An 18,659-nucleotide genomic window follows, 5' to 3' on the forward strand; every position below is an offset into this window, starting at 1 on the left:
TCCATACCCTTCTCTTTCCCGACACAATATTAAAATGTAATCTATTTATAAAATGTATAAGTTATGGTAATACCGAATGTTAAACAACGCACTGCTATTTCTTATACCGTATAATGTAGTGCGGCTTCGAACTTAATAAATTTATGAATAAATAATTTAATAAATAAAATATTTATTTCATTAAAATGAAGACAGTATTGCTGATTGTATTTTGGAGTCAAGAAGATTGGAAAGATATTATTTATCAACTAGAAAACTTTATTTGGCATTGCCCGAGAGAAATTGTTTGGAGTAATATAATTTATATGCGATTAAAAAAATAACAAATTTAATAAAAACAACTTAATGGTAAAAAGTAAATAAAACAGTGGAAAACATAATTTCTTTACATACCAGGTGTTCCACTATTAAAGTTGCATAAGGAAACAGACATATAAATCATAATGTTCTTTTTTCTTCTCTTCCTCAAAAAAAAAAAAAAAAAGAACAGCTTGTTCAAACACAGTTTTGAGAATGATATAATATTGTTAAAAGTTATCATTGCCATTTTTTGAAATAAAACTTATTACTGAAAATTCCGAAAGTGTAGATACCATAATGATATGATGATAATCCCATTACTTTGAAATGTGAAAACTTGCACCACCTCAGTTTTCCTCTTAAATGTTTGGGGAATTCATTTCGACGTTTTGTTCTTTTTCTATGTACACTTTATCTTATACAAGTTACACAATATCGACCAAGACACTAGCAGTCAAACATTTAGAAAACACGCATATATGAAGAAAAAATACAAAAAAATAAAACAAATATGCAAACATCATTTCTCATATAAAATTATATACATCAGTATTACTTAATACTTTTGCATGTAATATCATACTTAATGTTTATAGCATGCTTAGTTTTGCTTCAAAATATAAACTTTAGGCTATAAACTCATTAATTTTTAGGCTATAGATTCATTTATATCTTGTCACTGGTTTCCAGTGTTTGGACATTCTGTTAGGTGGAAATCTCATATTATATACGAGAGGGTGCTGAAAAGTTGCTGGCTTTGGGTAAGAGAAAATACAGTAGGATCAGTAATGATTTTCGTCAACATATTCTCCTCTCGGATTCACAAACTTATTGCAGCGGTCCTATAGTTTTCCTAAGTCCTGCAAAAGAACCCCGAAGGCTGGGCTTTCAATAAGGCCTTCCGCAATATTCTTGCAGCCAAAGACTTTTCAGCACCCCCTTGTATGCTTTCAGTACTAAGTTGTTTGAAACCCTTCTATGTATGCACGTATGGGCTGGTTGTATACAGCAAATAAAGAGAAACACATACAACTATACATAAATACTCAAAATGTGTGTGTGTATCAGCACACACAGACGTACGTATTCACCAGAAGTCACATTTAATATCAAAGAACGGTCCATAGGTGAAAGCGTGAAATGTTAAATGATGCAGTTAAGACTACTAAGTTTTTATTGTTTTTAAAACATTGTTTATAATGATTGACCAAATGAAATATATTAGTAAATGTACTGATATACACATACATTCACACGTACGTACTAAAATTACACATACAAGAGTAACATCTATAGATATACATACACACACAAAATAACAAGGCAAACATAACTTGCTTGATGACCCCGTGAGTACGCAATTCCAGAATAGCCAGTGACTCATCCGAAAAAGAAATATCATTAATGTCTACTATGGTACTGACTACTCTTTCACCTAAATAAATCCCTCTCTCTCTCTCTCTCTCCCTCTCTCTCTCTCTCTCTCTCTCTCTCTCTCTCTCTCTCTCTCTTTCTCTCTCTGTGTACATATATATGTGTGTGTGTGCGTGAGTGTGTGTGTGTGTGTGAGAGAAAGAGAGAGAAAACAGCAAAATGAACAACTTAAATAAACAAGTTAAAATAATTGAAGCATGTAACGAAATCTTTGTGGCTGCAGGTAACTTCAGAATTTGTCGGTTGCCAAGCAATTTGATTTTAAGCGGAGAGACAAAAGTGAAATGATGTCTCAAACACAAGGACTAATAAATCAATGTTTAGTTTAATTTTTTAAAAAAGGTCTCTTAAAAAAGGTCTTTCTTTAAAAAAGGTCTTTTATCTAAATCTAACAGCTAATGTTTACTAACCATGTAACTATTTCTTTTAACACGCACACACACACACACACACCGCGCGCGCACACATTCGAATTCCACTGCATTGTATAAGATGTTTTGCACACATCAACTGGCTCTCATGCAGCTTTGATTCTCATTTTTTCTTCCAACCACTTCTTTAGATAAAACCTAAGGGTGTAGCGACAGAAGAAAAAAGAAGCACTTAGAACGCCAGAAGGTGAGCAGTCTTCATATAGGGAATATAGTGTAAGCAAGTCAGTCAATCATCTGTCGAGGATGAACTTTTTTATTAATATTTCATATGTAATAAAGGCGGTACTCTGGCAGAATCGTTAGCACGCCTGGGAAAATGCTTAATGACATTTCTTCTGTCTTTACGTCCTTAGTTGAAATTCTGCCGAAGTTGACTTTGTCTTTTATTTTTTCAGGATTGAGAAAATAAGTACCAGTTGAGCACTTCGGTCGATGTAATCGACTAAACCCGTCCTCCTCAAATTGCGGCCATTGAGCCAAAATTTGAAACCAGTATTACTTATATAATAACGAAAACCAAAAGCGAAAATCGGGTGCAGGCCAAGACGGTCAATATAAATTTACCTTGTTTACTATTTTTCAGAGCCAAGCTTACTAGTAATTCAACGTTAGGTTTGGCAAGTCCGTGAAGAGTATAATTTTCAGCAAACCTAAATATGCTCGAAGTATATAAATTCATTATGAATATTTAAATGATGCTGGCAAAAGCAGTTAAGGACCGGACAAAATACCCCGCAGTTTCTCATTTCTTCTTTGTATGTTGTGTGTTCAAGTGCTGCTGAGGTAAATTTTACTTTCATATTACTTAAGGTCAATAAGATAAGTACTAATTATTGTTTCTTTTGAAGTTCACAATCAGCACTAATCTAGCAGACCTAAGTTAAAAGACGTTGCAGTTATGACCATCCCATTTTGTTTTTATGGATTCAATATTCAATGTGTTTTTCAAGATGCTAGAGCATAAATTTAGGCGCAGAATAATAAGAATGTTATTTCCAGAAAATTGAGCGGGTGCACAGAAGTTCTATGGTTGACTGTACTGATACTGGTTAAATTCTGGAGGCGATTTATTGATTCTGTGGCCTTGTGGTAGTGGTGAAAATCAATATATGATACAGGTCTAAATAGGATCTCATATTCTGAACGTCCTTAATTGATTTCTTTATCTGACAATCAAATAAATCAGTTACTTGAATTTTCATGAGCAAAGGCTTCCATTAATAGATGATAGTTAAGCAACTGCTTTGATTCCTAGATGTGTGCTCACTACACGTGTGGGTGAATACGAGCGAAGTAGAGATCAGTCTTGCACAAGGTTTTATACAGTGTTTACAGTCTCTAATACTGTGTTAAATTTTCTCTAACTACTTCTACTATTTCATTGGTTTGACCTTTGTACTTTTGTAATCCCTCTACATTATTCTAGCTATGAATATATATGTCCTTGTCACTAAATATAGATTAAAAGAGACAATTTGGGGCATCAAAATGACCCACATATAACAGAATAAAAGGGATGTAGGAGAATCTTTATGTTTATTTTTAAAGTAGGTAGAAGACTATAAATATCTAGGGTGGAGTACAAACGATTCAGTTGACACCAACATTTTATTGGTACTTATTCTTTGACCTAGCAGGGTTTGAAATCACAAAGTCACTAAGTACTACACCACATTCTCTTCTGCGTTCTACGGATTTACCCATCACTACTTACAGCACTTAAAATCAAATTTGATTAGCAAATATTTAACTCCTCCTATCTTTGATAACCCCTCCACCCCATCTATATCGGACGCTTGCAGCAAATTATTTCTAACGGTTAATTTATAATTTTCCTTCCATTTGAATTAATACACTAAAGCACGATGATAATATAATTATTATGAAGATGTCTCGGAGGGAAGTTGAAAACTAAATATAATTTCTTTTTCGTCCCAGTGAAAGAAAATTAAACACACAAAATAAGTATGTACATATTTACAAATATATCACTGAAAACATTTATAAACACAGAGAAACAAATAGAAAAATAAATTGAAAATTTTAATAAGATGTCAGAATTAATTCATGCGGCTGCTTGAAAAACTCGAATCGATATAGTGTCAGTCTAGGAACAGATGCGTCGTTAGTATCTAAAAGTAGCGCGTGCGGCTCTATGTTCATAGACAATGCCACTCGTTTACACCATCTCAGTCCTTCGAAGTATAAGCAAGTGATATAGAGTTAGTACAGCGAAAACGGAGAATATAATATCTTTCATTTGGTCTGCCGTGCTGAGTTCCAGTCCAAATACTACCTGAAGCCAAGCGTGTATTGTTGTTCAAACGATTACTTTATTTTATAGTACAAACTAGTACGGGTCGTCATCCTGAAAATAACAAGCCATCAGGAACTTCAATCTCCCCCCGCAACATCCGCAACGATAGGATGAAATACAAAAATAGGAGCTTTGAATTATGCAACACTTCTTTCGCTTTCAGGTGACATCGTTGTTGCATATCCAGTGCGAAATAGTGAATGCTGAAAAGAAAGAAACCAAGAGCTCGTGAGAAATCTCTAATTCCAACTAATTATTTCTTGCGTATCAGATTTGCTGTTCGATGTAGGTCGGATACATATTCACATCAATCCTTTTATTACATGCTGATTGTGATTATTAAGCACACAAACACAGGCACGAACGGATACGCACACACACACATTTATATAGAAACGTATTAATATTGTAGTTTTGACAGCAGAGACAGTAACTTGTTAGACAAGTGGCGCATATTTTCAATAACGGTAACAGATACATTCGGATTTTTGAAAATGGCGTCGGGCATATTTACTTCGGATTAAATAAAAACGGAAATAACGTGGATCTGGATACATACATACATACATACATACATACATACATACATACACATGTACTGCATTGATGGTCATTATCGACATTTACATTTATACACACACACACACACACACACACACACACACACACACATATATATATATGTGCGTGTATATATATAATATATATATATATATATATATATATATATATATATATATATATATATATATGTGTATGTATGCATACGTATATATTTACACATACCAGTACATACGTGTCTGTATACGTGTGCATGTATGTATATGAGTATGTATATAACCTGTAGAGGAGTAAATGTTGGTATATTCATGTGTGCACAGCTGCACCTGTCTTTGTCCGTTTGCATGTGTAAATGATGAACGACATCACCACGTGATGCCAATCGACCAACGAATTACATGGTTGATTACAAATAATTATATACAGTCTATGTAAATCAGTAATGCCTTCAGTCAAATTGAGTGATAAAGATAGCAAAAGGAAAAGTTAGTAATTTACCGTCGCTATTAGTTGTAGCTTTGTAGTAGGACCAGTAATACAAGCCAACGAACAGGTATTGACGCCATCGCACAACCTATCAGAAACAGCAGTGAAATATCCTTCAAGTAACACACTATCATCTTAAAAGAGGAAAGAGACATTGGAAAATGTAAACCAAAAATACGTAATAGTAATAGCTGGAAACCCTTTGGAAGTAGGTCTGTTCGATCGAAGGCTGTGCAATAAACTGAAGCAGAATCAGCAGTAGCAGCTACGACAACAACAAAACGTTACGGGTTCGACAAATACGTATATGCATAATACGCCTTGACGCATACATCTATATGAAATTCTCATATACAGACATAATATATCAAGTGGTAGTCTGAAGGCATGTCGGAGTTTCGTAGTTTGCAAAAATGTTGAGCATTTGCCCTTCACAAACTTCCTATCTGTATGTTGATTATCATTCTTTTCTTCATATATTTACTTAATTAGCAATCAGTATAATACATGTTTGCATGCATATCATAGATATGTTGGGAAGAATATATTTGTTGACTTAAAATATTCTGTGCATGTCTATGATTATACGTATGTCTGTACATTTGTGTATATTGATTTCTTTAGACTGGGTACATATTTCCTTTTGTCTAGGTACATATGCAATGTGTGAAGGTACATGGCTCAGTGGTTAGAGGGCGGGCTGTGTGTTGTGTTCTTGAGCAAGACATTTTATTTCACGTTGCTCCAGTTCATACAGCCGTAGAAATGAGTTGCGATGTCACAGGTGCCAAATTGTATCGACCCTGGACAACATCGGTGGCGTGAAGAGGGGAGGCTGGTATGCATGAGCGACTGCTGGTTTTCCATAAACAACCTTGCCCGAACTTGTGTCTCGGAGGGTAACTTTCTAGGTGCAACCCCATGGTGAGTTATGACCGAAGGGGATCTTTTTACTTTTACATTTTTACTATACCTCAGGGTATGGCTTAGCGGCCATTTCGTTCGTTTTATGTTCTGAGTTCGAATTCCGCCAAGGTCGACTTCGCCTTTCGTTCTTTCAGGGCCGATAAAATAAGTACCAGTTGAGCACTCGGGTCAGTGTAATCGACTTAACCCTATCCCCCGAACTTGCTGGCCTTGTTCCAAAATTTAAAACCTACGTCACCGGGAACTTAACAAATAAACAAAAGAGCCTGCGTGCTCCTACAAGGGTGATTACATCACCCCTGTCATAGCACCTCATGAAGCTTTGACAATGATACTTCCCAGCTCTCAACATTATTTTGATATCAAGGTTACTAATCAACGGTGATGACTTAATGGTGACCGCGGAACACCTTTTATAATAGAGCGGCTTTCTGCAGATATGTGACAAAACAACAAAATCAGAGTTCCTGTTATCCATTACTATTCGACAGAGCAAGAATTATAATTATTTCTGATTTAGAGACAAGGCAATGCATTTTGGTGGAAGAATATAAGTGATTACATCGACCCGGTACTTGACTGGTTCCTATTGAATCGCTGTAGAAGGACGAAAGAAATTTTAAACTCAAAATATATGGATTTTTAAGTCGGAATACACACACATGCGTATGCACACACATACACATACCAATGCAAATATATAATAGAAATTCGATGAAGTAATATCAGTTTTCTTTTGACACTGTACCAAAATTCTGAAATGAATTAAATTGCCAAATCTGACGGTCAGCAGCGTGAAGAAAGAGAAATAGCTTCAAACAGAATTTGAAACTTACAAAACCGTCTCGACTTGACGTGAACTTACTTATTACATTTCATTTCCACACATACACTGAATATTACATAAGCCATTGATCCAACTTTCTTTACGCAAAGCAATTCATCAATAGGTGAATATACGTTTTGAATACAAGAACATGTGACTTTACGCATTTATTCGTGTGTGTGTTTGTGTATGTATGCATCTGTTTCTCTGTGAGAGTAACTGTGAATACCCATGAACACATGTGTTGTTACTTCTGAACTTGCTACATTTATGCTTTTCTTATCATCATTAACGATAGAAATGAAGGCGACTGATTTTAACAAAAGCTTGAAACAGACTCATTGAGCCAAACATACGGAGCTCTTCTTTTGTACATTTTGCCACTCCGTATAGTTGTTTTCGTTGCCGAGTCAGCTCCAGTTTACTGAGCATCTTCAGTCACAGCTCCTGAAATGGCGGAAGCGGTCACCTCGGGCCCAGTCCTGGGTAAAAGTATGCAGGCACTGTGTCTTCTGACTGTAGCAAACAGCACTCCAAATCATGTGACGAGGGAGAGAGGATGGTTACAAGGTAAAGTCTCAAAACGTCGTCGGGAAGAATGCAAATGGAAAAAGACAACGATGTTACAGAAAAGTGGTGGACTACATCGGGAAACAAGAAAACACGAAAGTGAAGAAGAAGGAGCATCATCTTCAAAACAATAATAATGCGCGATTTAAGAAGAACGATACTCCTCCTCATAGCAACACTGAAGACAATGACATGAAGGAAGATGAAGTGACATTCACAGTTCTCTGCGAGAGTAACCAGCGTCTAAGTGAAACAGTTAAAATGTATTAGTGTAGCGGGCGTTGTCTGGATATACCAATGACCGATCTAAAAATGAGGACTGAATATTAGAAGCGTTAAATCCTAATAAAAACGAAATTGTTTTATCATCATATATTAATAGAAGAGCTTCCTGACGAAGTGGAAATGATTCCTAGATAACGACTTGGTAGATGTGTGGAGATCAGGGCTGCTCTAACTCGACCTAGCCAGTGTGTAGGGAGTGAACACCAAACGTGCATTTTCTTATTTTACTTTTTGCTGAAAATATAACTGGTTTGTTATTATGGTGTGTATTACGAAGGCGGTGAGCTGGTAGAATCATTAGCGGCATTTCGTTCGTCTTTACGTCCTGAATTCAAATTCCGCCGAGGCCGAAGTTGCCGTTCAGCCTTTAGGAATCTATAAAATAAATACCAGTTAAGCACTGGTAATCTATTACTCTGTCAGTCTGAATATTAAAGTCTAACAAAGTCTTGTAATTCATACTTTCTAGTACTTTACTAGGTTCATGTTCATACCATTTATCAGTATGTTCAAATCCTAGCGTTCTACATAGCTCCCAGTGGATTTCTCTCCCTAGACTGTCATGTCTTTTCTTGTATTCGTTCTGTTCCAGCATGCTACATTCACTTACTATATAAGTAACACTTTCCTCTTTTGATTTGCATAATCTACATTAGGAATTTACTTGTTTTTTGTCTATCTTGGCTGTTATCCAATTTGTCTTTAATGCTTGATCTTGTGCAGCTACTAACAAACATTCTGCCTCCTTCTTCAGCTTTCCGTTATGCAGTCATAACCATATCTCACTACTCATTACCATGAATTACCATGAATTCTATTTACAAGAATACTTTATCTATCTATCTATCTATCTATCTATCTATCTATCTATCTATCTATCTATCTATCTATCTGTCTGTCTGTCTGTCTGTCTGTCTGACTGTCTGTCTATCTATCTATCTATCTATCTATCTATCTATCTATCTATCTATCTATCTATCTAGCTAGCTAGCTAAATAGCTAGCTAGCTATGTGTGTGTGTGTGTGTGTGTGTGTGCATGTGTGTGTGTGTGTATTCGTGTATATGTTTAATATATAGCTACACATAAAAGTATAACCCCGAGACATGTCAACATTTTCAAAATAGATATGTTGTGTGTAACGTTTGTTATTTTGCAGTACAGTTTGAGATTTCGATTGTCACCAGTTTTATCAGTCGGACGCCTTGGTTGTAATAGATTAGCTGCTAAAGTGTGAGTAGAATGAAATAAGTAATTTATGTGTAATATAGTAGCTAATCCGAAGTGTCATTTCTGAAATGTAGAATAGTGAATTTTCTGTGAAAAATAATCAAAAATATGTTGTATGCATGAAAGGGGAGTGTTAAAAAGAGAATGTTGTGGGAAGAAGAGGTACAAGGACTTATTGGTAAACAAAATAACTAAGTACTTTTGTCTTACTCAATTGGAACTCTTGGACATTAAAGACCATTACTTTTCGACCGAAACACTGACTATTTCTCCAGGGAAAACTGTAGTGGAAAACACTGATGCATGAATCTTTATAATGCCATTAATATTATTTGGCCAAAAAAGGTGTGTGGTCAGTCCAGATACTGATATAGGGAAACAGATACAGAAACTCACCCCACACTTGCACATATGCATAAACACACACACACACACACACACACACACACACACACACACACACACACACACACACACGCACACACACTCACACACACACACACTCACACACACACATACACACACACATACACACACACATACACACACACACACTCACGCACACACAGACACACACAAATACATCTCTCTCTTCTTATGTATGAGTGTCTATGTATATTTACGGTAATTCTGTTGTTGTATATTAATAATACACACAGACAGACACAAACAGACACACAGACGCACACACACACACACACACACACACACACACACACACACACACACACACACATGTATACACATACATATATCTAACAAAGATACATCTAAATATATATATATAGTCTTATAGTGAGACACATATACGCATATGTATCTATATGTTTTACACACGAACATAAGTTCATATATACATACACACATAAAGATATCGTTCCTCCCCTCTTCTCCAACGTTCCTCTTCCTCTTTCTGGGTATGTGTATGTACACACACACACACACACACACACACACACACACACACACACACACACACACACACACACATATATATATACACACCCAACGACGTCGAACCCACAAGAGTTAACAAGTGAAACAGAGACAGACAGAAAAATGCCCCTGGTATTTGAATACTATACAAATATGTTTTTAAAAAGACTTTTCGTTTAAATTTGCCAAAATTTAATTTTTCCGAAATTTCTTATCCATATTTACTGTTGAAAAGATCTCAAGGATCGGAACCGGTACTGAAATGTTTTTTATAAAAGTATTTTAGTATTTTCTACTTTCTCTTTTTTCCATGTATATATATATATATATATATATATACGCATATACATGCATACACACATATATGTATACATATATATATATATATATATATATATATATATATATATATATATATATATACATATATATATATATATATATATATATATATATATATATATATATATATATATATATATATATATGGAGCACTCTTTCATTAATCTTGCAACTTATCTGCCTGACAATTCCGTGTCAACACTTCATGCAACTCTTTGCAAGGCCATCTAGTTTGGTACACTTCAATTCATTTCCAGGTATGCTAGCCGTCCATACGAATACATAACTACGTCTCTCTCTTTCTCTCTCTCTCTCTCTCTCTCTCTCTCTCTCACTCTCTCTCTCTCTCTCTCTATATATATATATGTGTGTGTGTGTGTGTGTATGTATATATATATATAGACACGTAGCTGGAAATGACTTGAAGTGTAATAAACTAGATGGCGTTGCAAAAAGTTGCATGAAGTGTTGACACAGAATTGTCAGGCAGATAATTTACAAGATTAATGAAAGAGTGCTCTATATGTAACAGCGAGATGAGGCAGTTATTCAATAGAATCTTGTCCATGTATTTTAGCCGTGTTGATAACACAAATTATCGCTTCTAATTTAGGCACATAGCTTGATATTTTGGGAGTGGGATTTTGTCGATTTCATCAACCCCCATTGCTCATTATACTTATTTCATCGGCCTCGAAATGATGAACGGCAAGGTCGACCTCTGCAGAATTTCAGCTCAGAACGTAAAGATAGACGAAACGCTGCTTAGCATTTTGTCCGGTGTACTAACGATTTTCCTAGCTCGTCGCCTTTTTCTACAAACGTTATAATGGTTTCGAATTTTGGCACAATGCCAGCGATCACTAATCTTAGCACGCACCTGGTACTTATTTTCTCGACTCCAAAAGGATGAAAATTCGACCTCGGTGGAATTTGAACTCAGTACGTAAAGACGGAAGAAACGCCGCTAAGCACTTTACCCGACATGCTAATGATTCTACCAGCTCGCCGCCTTACCTTTTTTCTATAATAGTAATAATGCTTTCAAGTTTTGGCACAAGGACAGAAATTTCGGTGAAGGGAAAGGCAAATTAGATCGAGCTACTGTCCCCTGGCAGTAATATTATTGACCCCGAAATGATGAAAAGCAACGACGACCTCGGTGGAATTTGAACTTAGAATGTTAGGACGGACGAAATGGCCGCTAAGCATTTTGCCCAGCGTGCTAACGATTCTGCCAAATCGCTACCCTTTTCTATAAAAGTAATAATCCTTTTTACTATAGGAACAAGGCCTGAAATTTTGGTGGAGGAGGTGAGTCGATTACATCGACCCCAGTGCATAACTGGTACTTATTTCATCGATCCCGGAAGGATGAAATGCGTTGTCGACCTTAGCGGAATCAGAACTCAGAACGTGGAGACGGACGAAATACTGCTAAACATTATGCCCGGCGTGCTAACGACTCTATCAGCTCACCACCTTTTTCGAGAAAAGTAATAATGACACATCTTGTATCTCGTTTCCTTGAACGTTTGTGGTTGACTTAATCTGTCGTTCTGTTTATCATCACTACCTGACATTTGAGTGTCTCTAATGAAGCCCGCTGTGTTTCAAGCATTCAGGCCAAGTCTGTTGTCCGAAGATACTTTTCTTCTTTCATCCCTGTTCCTTGTATCAATCTGAGATGGTTTGTACAGGTTCATGGGTACTGCTTTCCCTTCCAATTAAGTGATACAAAGCGCAGGAATAAGTGTAAACGAGCCTGCTTTTATGAGAGACTGCGCGCATATGAATACGTATCTCCATATGTGTATAAATATATACACATGAAGTATATAAATGTTACCGTATGCTTTTATGAATACATACGTGTCTGTGTGAGTGTGTGGATGTGGAGTTATATGTATGCGAGCATATAGATAATTGTAGTAGTAGTAGTAGTAGGAGGAGGAGGAGGAGGAGGGGGAGGAGGAGGAGGAGGAGAGGAGGGGGTGGAGGAGTACTTGTACCAGCAGCAGCAGCAGCAGCAATACCACCACCACCACTCCTCCTCCTCTTCCTCTTCCCCCTTCCCCTCCTCTTCCCCCCTTCCCCTCCTCTTCCGCTTCCTCCCTCCCCCCTTCCCCCTCCTCATACTACTAATACTACTAACAGCAGCAGCAGCAGCAGCAACAACAACAACAACAACAACAACAACAACAACAACAACAACAACAACAACAACAACAACAACAACAACAACAACGGTTCCAAATTTTGGCACAAGACCAGCAGTTTCAGGAGTGGGATAAGTTGATTACATCGTCCCTAGTGCTGGACTGATACTTATTCTATCGACCTCCAAAGGATGAAAGGCAAAGTCGGTGGAGTCTGAATTCAGGACGTAAAGAAGGATGAAATGGCTGCTAAGATTTTTTTCGGCGTGCTAATGGTATGTAATTACTATCATTAACGGTATATAATTACTATCATTACGTAACACGATGGTTGATTTGTTCTCACTACTTACATTCACAATTGAAATTCCGTCGATATCAACTTTGACTTTCATCCCTCCAGTGTCGATAAATTATAACACCAGCCAACGTACTGCAGATTATATATAATCGACAGTTGCCGTCCTTCCAGTTTCAGGCCTTGCATCTACATTAGAAACAATAAATACAGATATTTGCGAAGAGGAAACAGTCAATTAATTTAATTTATCGACACCAGAAGATTCAATAGCAATGTGTAACAACATACACGAATAAACATTTCACCGCCAGGTATTTTGTCCGCCACTCTATTGATTCTAATATCCAATGATATATATATATATATATATATATATATATATATATATATAAACATGGGTGTGCGGGCGCGTGCATGTGTGTGTGTATGTATAACTGTTGAATACTTTAAATACTTAATGCATTGAATTATTATCCTTTTCTAATATGATAAATTATTGAAAATATCTTATTTGGAATTAAGCTTTTATATCACTTGGTCGAAGATATGCGCCGTCTTATGTAGTTCTGATCTATAAGACTTAAGGCAGTTCATGCAGCTTTTCGAATATGTTTTCATTCTCATGGATAACAGACCCTTATATTGTTTGCTATATACTTATGCATATTTACATGTTCCTATGCCTCGATATCTATCTATCTATCTATCTATCTATCTGTCTGTCTGTCTGTCTGTCTGTCTGTGTACATACATAAATGGAAATATGTACAGAAATATGTACATACAAATGCATATATAGGAATACATCTACAGATTCCATGTTTTACTCTCTCCCCATCACACTCGCACGTAAAACGTGTCCTCTACATATAGAGGCTAACTGTGATTAAATTTGCCAGATGGCTAATGCGCATTTGCGGATTACAGCAATAGTATTAAGTAGAGGTCAATGACCCAATGTTTAGCACTAATGGATCAATAAAAAGCTGTACAGCTTTTTATGACGATGCACTGTAAGAAGAGGGATCATGGTCTCTTTGAAATGAAGCTTACTTCACAATTTGAGCTAAATAGATGCTGTCTTTTTCTCTCTCCCTTTCACATGTTTCATGTTTCATTGGAACAAGGTTACAAGGATCTACGGCTTGTCTATATCTGTTTATGACTACTTGGGTCCCTAAAACCAAGAGAATACATGGTGCATGATAATGAACTGTTCATTAGTGCTAGAGAAATGGTTAATGTGGTAGTCTTAAGAAGTTCGAAGCTGCTAACCGGAAATAAACTTGTAATTTGCGTGTGATGGTCTTGGGTCTGAGGAGCCTGAGATCTTGTTTAAATAACCAATCAGCCGTATCTTTGGATTGCGATGCTTGCTCTTATTCAGGGACGTGCCAATAAAAGGAAGGCTATCTCTCCCATGCTTCTTAACATAACCCAAATGATGTAACATGTGGGTTTCTCATTTCTAGAGTTAATATAAACTAGGAAACATCAAATTGGTTTTCGATTATGAATGTTAAAACGATGTTATTGGATGCAGTCCATTCTAGAGGTACCGAATGATGGAAATCTGCGCTAGTTCATAGGGCATTAAAATGATATAATATCCCTACACTTTCAGAAACATAGCCGAGAGGACAAGGAGGGTTACGAGAACAAAACCACAGCTTATTCTGGTTAAATGAACAAGGGCTGTTAAAAGATTAATAATGGAACTTGAAGCGGGACGAAATTCAGTCCCCTGCTGATTCTAACAAAGTAAAGACATTCTACATCTTATGAGAATGATATATGGCCCCCAGAAATATGTCAACACACCGATAAAGTGCAAGTATGGGTCACGTCTCTATATCGAATAAAACGATATTACAAAACGTTTTCATGGACGTTTTATTGAGGTACTAAGTTGGTATATATACCATGTAAGCCTTGGAAGTTAGAAAACAACTTCTGGCCAGAAGATAATAGATTAGATATGTTGCTGAAAACTGCTACCCAAGAGTCAAAATTGAAGAACGCTTTTGATTTTGTTAGCATTCCTACAAAAGCCTATAGTTACTGTTCAGAAACGTGATGCAGCAGTTCAAACTTGAAGAGATACTCGACAAATTAAATGCAAGGAAAATTCTCCTCAGGCAATTGCAAAAAAATATTTGAGCAAATTCTTCCCGAAAATCAATGTAGCTTTTATATGTTGAGGATTACCATAGACATGGTTTACACCTTGCAAAAAATTCAAGAAAAGCCATCTGTCAACGGAGTCTTATTCAATGATTTGACAAAGGTCTCTGACATTGTATCAAGAGAGATCTTATAGTCACAACTCAAAGATATAGGTTTCTAGACAAATCTTTAAAGCTGGTCAGCCATTACACTCACTCACACACGCACACACTCACACACACACACACTCACACACACACACACACACACACACACACACACACACACACACACGCACCACACACACATGCACATACGCATGCACGCATGCACGCATGCACGCATGCACGCATGCACGCATACACGCACACACTCACACACACACTACACGCACACTGGACACACATTTACACACACACACACGTAATTGCTACGTTTATTGTACTGGATCAGTCAATTTTACAAAGAAAAACATTTGCTGAATACGCATTAGACCGATGGTTGCCATTGGCCCATGCAAATCAGTTTGTTGTTTGTGATGCTTATCTAGAAAATAATATGAATGTTATTGGCTTTTGCAGCTACAGTGGAAGAGAATATATTTAAATTTATCGTTCGATTATCAAAGGAATCTACTCTGCAACACATACCATTTTGACTGGTTATAGAAATGAAATGGATCGCAGTTGTTCAGAAGAGAAATGGATAATATTTCCGATTCCTGCTCAACCGAATTACTGGTTGTTTTCAGATTTAGAATACTTTCATCAATCATAATCTGCAGTTCCTTGCTCTGTTGTTAAAAGGAGTAGATTATCTGAGAAGATATCTAAGAAGTTCTATACGATGCACCCTATCGAATAAATTGAAAGCATAATTAAACGCATGCTATGGCAAACATTCTTCTATAAAATAAGTATTACAAGAACACTAGCAGAAAGTATGAATTGGAACAAGAAAATTTCTCCTCAAATTAAACTACTTGAAAACTTTTAATCCAACATTTTATGCTTGGTGAGATTCTGAGACCACTCTCCACCTCCTCAAAACAAAGAAAAAGCAACAAGGCGTTCAAGCAATGCTCCCGGCTTCTATATAATTGAGTTAACACACGGGAGTTTTGTGAGATTTAGTTAATCTGAAATCACTGCAATTTTTGCTGTTAGTGATGATATAGTCAAGCAGGTGCCAATTACCAGACCGGAAATGCTTCCAGGTGTTGCTTCTATGTGTTTTTTAATTTTTCATTTATCTGCCTGCTGAAATACTGTTTGTGATTATTAGACCGAACTGTTGACAAAAAGGCAGCAGTCGAAAACTGCTTGCATTCATCTTTCCTGCTCCATGATTTCCTATTACTTTTCAGCACACTCTGTGTTTGTTGACTCTTTCATGCAAAATTCCATGGATTTAAAAACCAGGAAATCCGATCGATGATTTTATTTCTTGAGGATTATATAAACCCAATATTCCAGTCTACTATAGCAGTATTTAATGCCTGAACTATTTTTATTTACATATTTTGAAGTTGCTCCCCTATAATGATTCTGAAATTTTGTATATCTAAATAGGTATGTGTGTTTGCCTTTATACTGCTTTATGTATTTATGCTCAATTATATGTAAAAGGTATACATAGTTAAGTGAGTATAAATAAATATATATATATATACATACAGGGTTGGCCAAAATTCACCTAATAGTAAATCGAAACCATATAATTCCAAGATATATTTATGTTTAACAACTGAATGAGTAAACTAAAAGCATCTAAATATGAAACATCATGAATTACAGATAGTATTTATGGAAATTTGATTTACTGTCGGGGGACTTTTGGCCAAACCTGTATATATATATATATATATATATATATATATATATATGTATACAGGACGTAACCAGCTGTGAAAACAACATATAATACGTAGACAAGTGAGTTAAATACGTAAACAACGAGAGAAAAAAAGGAAAACAAGACAGGTAAACACAGAGAACAAGACAACTTCATCAGTTGTTGGCTGTCTATCTACTCCTCATTTCGAGCATTCAAAGACAATATGAGTCTTCAAAGACAGTTGCTTTCATAAATTCTAAAATAGAATTTAGGATTTATGAAGAGAGCATAAACAGGACGGTGGAAACATACAAGGAAACCGAACGAAAACAAACATGGAGGGTCGTTAGACGAGAACAAAAGATAAATAGTGAACGCTGGGAGAAAGTGAACGCAGGAAAAGAAAGATGGTCACGTGAGGAAAGGAAAGATGGACAATGGTGACGTGTGAGCAACGAGAGGGAGAGAGAGAGAGAGAGAGAAAACGAGAAAGAGGGGGAAAGAGAAAGACATATAGAAAACGGTGAAAGAGAGATGAGAGAAAAAGGGAATTAGAGAAGGATGGAGGAAGAAAACAGTATAGAGTAGAGTTACATCAAAAAGGTGAAGGTAAGCTTACTTGGAAATGGATGCGTGGCGTTCAATTAAATAATAATAATAATAAATAATATATATATATATATATGCATGTATGGGTATAGGACATCACCAACTGTGTAAACAACATGAAATATGTAGACAACCGAGTTAAATACGTAAACAACGAGAGAAGAAATGGAAAACAGGACAAGTTATCTGTGCTTAATTGGAGTCAAGTTGGAATGTTTCATACCAGATATAGAGGTTTTGCGCATGGCACGTTGCAGCTCAATTGAACATGTTATCTTGACTCAAATGAGATGGGTCGGACATGTTATTAGAATGAAAGACGAGCGTTTGCCAAAGCGTCTTTTTTATGGTGACCTTAACTCTGGTAAGCGACCACAACATAAGCCGAGTAAAAGGTATAAAGACTGTGTGAATGAAAATCTGAAAAAACTAGATATGAACAAAAGTGATTGGGAAAATGATGCTCTAGATCGGAACAAGTGGAGAGGTGCTGTTAGGACTGGTTGCAATACCTAGGAGGAAAAGATGATTCAGCACTCTGAACTTAAAAGAACCTGTCGCAAAGAAACAATTGGAACTGTAATCAACAGTGAACAGTGGATATGTATTATATATTGTCAAAAGCAGGATACGTGAATCATATGAAGTCGCATGAAAATCGTAATGCCCAGATAGGTAATGATCTTGGACATCAACCACGTCTTACGACTTTTATCATATATTAAAAAACTTGTAAGGCAATATCTGGAGTTAAAAGACATATGCTAGTTCACAAAAACATTCCTTCAGAATTAGATTCCAAAGGGCACAGATATAGAAGAAACTTGAATAATATGTCACTTGTGTTTTAAAACTTGTCAGTTTGTATCTGGTCTTAAAAGTCACCGAAAGGCTCATCAACGGAGTGATTGTACTGTGTGATCGGATGTGGTGTGTATGTT

At 36.3% G+C, this 18,659-nt stretch overlaps 1 protein-coding gene across 5 annotated transcripts in view; it reads right to left on the reverse strand.

Moving 5' to 3' along the window:
• LOC106877850 (FMRFamide receptor) overlaps positions 1-18,659 on the reverse strand; it is a 171,332-nt gene that overhangs the window by 103,759 nt on the left and 48,914 nt on the right. Inside the window, exon 1 of one of the 5 annotated variants that reach the window (XM_052967116.2) lies at positions 394-418. The exons of the other annotated variants lie outside the window; for them this stretch is intronic. The gene's annotated coding sequence lies outside the window, so the exon portion shown is untranslated. Of the gene's footprint in view, positions 1-393; positions 419-18,659 lie in introns of those variants that run through there. 5 annotated transcript variants of the gene reach the window in all.

This window comes from Octopus bimaculoides, chromosome 1 (genome assembly GCF_046866305.1).
Source record: "Octopus bimaculoides isolate indiv1 chromosome 1, ASM4686630v1, whole genome shotgun sequence".
In the NCBI taxonomy this organism is placed as follows: Eukaryota; Metazoa; Mollusca; class Cephalopoda; order Octopoda; family Octopodidae; genus Octopus; species Octopus bimaculoides.